General features: G+C 32.4%; 1 long non-coding RNA gene across 1 annotated transcript; it reads right to left on the bottom strand.

Annotated features, from left to right (window-relative positions):
* Positions 1 to 2,934: 2,934 nt before the first annotated feature.
* Positions 2,935 to 4,355, bottom strand: LOC107063050 (uncharacterized). Its single transcript, XR_001475032.1, has 2 exons — positions 3,540 to 4,355; positions 2,935 to 3,431 (listed from the first exon to the last, which is right to left on the bottom strand). It is a non-coding gene; the product is annotated as an uncharacterized lncRNA (long non-coding RNA).
* Positions 4,356 to 4,537: the final 182 nt, after the last annotated feature.

Here is a 4,537-nt window from a genome sequence, read left to right as displayed (position 1 = left end):
TTCACTAAGAAATTTCTTAGCCATTCAGCCTCAGAACCATGCAACTCCAAATCTACAAACTCTGACTCCGTAGTTGATCTAGCAATAATCGTCTATTTAGCTGATTTGCATGATACTGCACCACCACCTAAGGTGAACACATATCCACTAGTGGATTTCCACCTAAGGTGAACACATATCCACTAGTGGATTTCCACCTAAGGTGAACACATATCCACTAGTGGATTTCCACCTAAGGTGAACACATATCCACTAGTGGATTTCCACCTAAGGTGAACACATATCCACTAGTGGATTTCCACCTAAGGTGAACACATATCCACTAGTGGATTTCCACCTAAGGTGAACACATATCCACTAGTGGATTTCCACCTAAGGTGAACACATATCCACTAGTGGATTTCCACCTAAGGTGAACACATATCCACTAGTGGATTTCCACCTAAGGTGAACACATATCCACTAGTGGATTTCCACCTAAGGTGAACACATATCCACTAGTGGATTTCCACCTAAGGTGAACACATATCCACTAGTGGATTTCCACCTAAGGTGAACACATATCCACTAGTGGATTTCCACCTAAGGTGAACACATATCCACTAGTGGATTTCCACCTAAGGTGAACACATATCCACTAGTGGATTTCCACCTAAGGTGAACACATATCCACTAGTGGATTTCCACCTAAGGTGAACACATATCCACTAGTGGATTTCCACCTAAGGTGAACACATATCCACTAGTGGATTTCCACCTAAGGTGAACACATATCCACTAGTGGATTTCCACCTAAGGTGAACACATATCCACTAGTGGATTTTGTTCCATCTGAATCAGAGATTCAGTTTGCATCACAATACTCTTCTACTATAGAAGGAAATCACTATACATGATACCATAATTCATTGTTCCTCTCAAATATTTCATTAGTCTATTTAATGCAGACCAATGCTCTTTATTGGAATTATGAGTATATCTACTCAGTCTACACATAACATAGGCTATATCTAGCCTAGTAAAATTCATTAAATGCATCACACTCCGAATAATCTGAGCATATTTAGACTTGGGTCACCTTTATTCTTTTTCAATTGAGAATTAGCATCATAAGGAGTGGCCACATGTGTCACCTCAAAACATTCAAACTTTTCAAGAAGTCTTTCCACATAATGTTCTTGTGACAACATTATACCATCTTCACTCCTTATAACTTTAACTCCCAATATCATATTTACTTCACCCAGATCTCTCATATCAAAATTAGTAGACAAAAATGATTTGGTACTCTGCACAATATTTAAACTGGTTCCAAATATAAGCATGTCATCAACATATAAACATATTATCACATAATCATTATCTATTATTTTAGTATAAACACATTTATCCACTTTTATAGAAGAAAAACTACCTCTCATCAAGCCTTGATCAAATTTTTTATGTCACTGCTTAGGAGCTTGTTTAAGGTCATAAAGAGATTTAATTAATTTACAAATTTTATTTTCTTGTCCATAAATAATACATTATTCAGATTGAACCTTATAAATTTCTTCTTCTAAATCACCATTTAAAAAAGTTATTTTTACATCTATTTGATGGATAAAAAGCTTATGAATTGATGCTAAGGCAATTAAAATTTAAATAGAAGAAATTCTAGTCACTAGTACAAATGTATCAAAATAATCAATTTTTTATTTTTGATAAAATCCTTTTGCGCTAACCGAGCTTTATATTTATCTATAGATCCACCAGGATTACATTTTCTTTTGAAAATTCATTTATAACCAATAGGTTTTGCACCAGGAGGTAAATCAGTTAAAATTCATATATTATTTTTCATAATTGAATCAATTTCAATTTTTATTGCCTCTTTCCAAAATTTAGCATCAAAAGAAGATATTGCTTTAGAATAATTTAATGGCTCATGGTCAACAAGAAAAGTTTGAAAATCATTTCCATAAAAAATATGTTCTTTCCTATGCATTTTACTCCTTTGTTCTTCAATTTTAGAAGTAGACTCACTAATTTTTTTCAACAGGTACATGAGAAATTTTATCACATAGTGAAAAAATATGTTCGAAGAATTCAACATTCTTTGTCACAATAATAGTATTGCAATCAAGCACATCACTTTTTAAAATAATAAATTTATATACAACACTATGTTTAGAATATCCAATAAGCATACAATCAATTGCCTTAGAACCTATTTTTCTCTTCTTAGGTTCAGGCAAGAGAACTTTAGCAAGACACCCCCACACTTTTAAATGTATCAAATTAGGTTTATAGCATTTCCAGAATTCATAAGGTGTTTTGTCATTTCTTTTACGAGGAATTCTAGTTTGTAAGTGACATGCAGATAATGTAGCTTCACCCTACAAATTATTAGGTGCATTAGAACTAATTTACTTGGAGTTCATCATTTCTTTTAATGTTTTATTTTTCCTTTCAGCTACTCCATTAGATTCTAGAGAGTAAGGTGGAGTTACTTCATGAATAATTCCTTCCTTTTCACAAAAGGCATTTAAAGATAAATATTCTCCACCTCTATCAGATCTAATTCTCTTGATTTTTCTATTTAAGTTGATTTTCCACTTCAGTTTTATAAGAAATAAAAACATTAAAGCATCATCTTTATTCCTAAGTAAGTATAACTATGTAAATCTAGAAAAACCATCAATAAAAGTTACATAATATCTTTTGCCACCTCTAGTCATTGTTTGTTTTAAATCACCTAAATCAGTGTGAATTAAAGGCAATAATTTAGTTTCTCTATATACTTTTTAGTAATTTTAACTTCAGCACATATTCACATTTATTACTATTATTTGAATCTAAGTCAAATATCAAATCAAGTGGTTGCATATTTTTTATATAAGAGAAATTAACATGTCTTAATCTAGCATGCCATAAGAAATAGATTCAACCATGTAAGTAGAAATGGATGTTTTTTCATTCACAACATTACAAACATAAAGTACAAAAATCCCTAGTTTGCAATAGTCTTTTCCCACAAACACATTATTTTTGGTCAATATGATCTTTTTCACATTCAAATGACACTTTCACTCTAACTTTATTAAGCAAGGCTACAGAAATCAGGACGCATTGTAGGAACATGTAGTACATCCATAAGGGCTAAAGTTTTTCCTGAAGTAAGTTTCAAGAGCACTTTACCCTTACTCAACACTTTAATAGTTCTTGAGTCTTCAAGGTAGACTACTTCATTGTCATCCCCTATCAATATATAGGAGGCAAATGCTTCTCGATTTGTACAAATGTGCCGAGTAGCCCCAGAGAATACCACCCATTCTTTTACATGTGCTACAATATTTACTTGAGAAATGACACCTGCAATAATTTCATCTCCTTCAGCTAAATTAGCCTTAGGAGGATAATCCTTTTCTTTGTCATTTTTTATTCTCCTCCTACATTTTGAGACATGATGACATGATTTTCCACAAGTAAAACAAGAACCTTTCTTTTGTTTAAAATTGTAATTATAAGGCATGTAATTATTAGACTCATTACCATACCTTTTGTTGTTGATGTTATGACCTTGTACTAAGTTTGCTTTGAATGCCTACTTCTTTGCTTTGAATGACTCCTTTCTGTTGGTGTCTTCGATTAGAATGTGAATCACTATTTTCTTAATAGTGAAATTTGTTTGCTTATGCTTTAAGTTATTATTGTAATCATTTCATGAGTCCGGCTATTTCTCAATCAACACTCCAACAACAAGTTTTTCTGGTAGAATGATCTCCTCGGCCTTCAAGTCTTCAAGCAATTTTTGATATTCATTGATTTGAATTTTCATCTCCTTTCATTACTCATCTGGCATTGGTAAAATCTTTCGACCACAAACTTTTGTTTGGTAGCATCTTCTGCAGTGAACTACTTAATTAAGGCTTCCCAAATAACTTTTGCTTCTTTGTAGCTACAGTATACATCAAAAAGTATGTTAGAAATAGTTTGTAATATAGTATGACGACATACCTTGTTAGCATGTTGTCATCATGATTCCATAATTTTGTTATCAACGTCTGGACCAGTTGTGGATGTAATTATACATGTGCAACGCCATGAACATCGAGCAATGAAAAAACATGTTCTTCCACCTTTTGAAATTTTCATTTGCAAAAATATCAATATTTGACTCATCGGGCAATTGTTTGGCATATGGTAGGACAATTGGAACTGGAGAAACAGGGGTAGCAACGACATTGGTAGTGTCAGAAATAGTTTCAGAAGTATTATTATTTGTCATGGTTTCTTAGATTGTTGGAAAATATGTGTAGATGGGGAAAATAGAATATCAAAATAATAATACAAGAATTAGGATAAATACTACTACAATAAGGGCCCGTTTGGCCATGCGATATGGTATCATGATATGGAATCATGATATGGTATTATGATATGGAATCATGAAATGAAATTGAAGGTTTGTTTGGACATGCGATATGAAATTTTTGTGTTGTATATTTTCTCATAAACATAAAAATCACATAAGTTGTAAAACTATTAAAATAGC

Source organism: Solanum tuberosum, unplaced genomic scaffold (genome assembly GCF_000226075.1).
Source record: "Solanum tuberosum cultivar DM 1-3 516 R44 unplaced genomic scaffold, SolTub_3.0 scf00293, whole genome shotgun sequence".
In the NCBI taxonomy this organism is placed as follows: Eukaryota; Viridiplantae; Streptophyta; class Magnoliopsida; order Solanales; family Solanaceae; genus Solanum; species Solanum tuberosum.
Note: the sequence above shows the minus strand (reverse complement) of the source record. Positions and strands in the feature narration are given on the sequence as shown.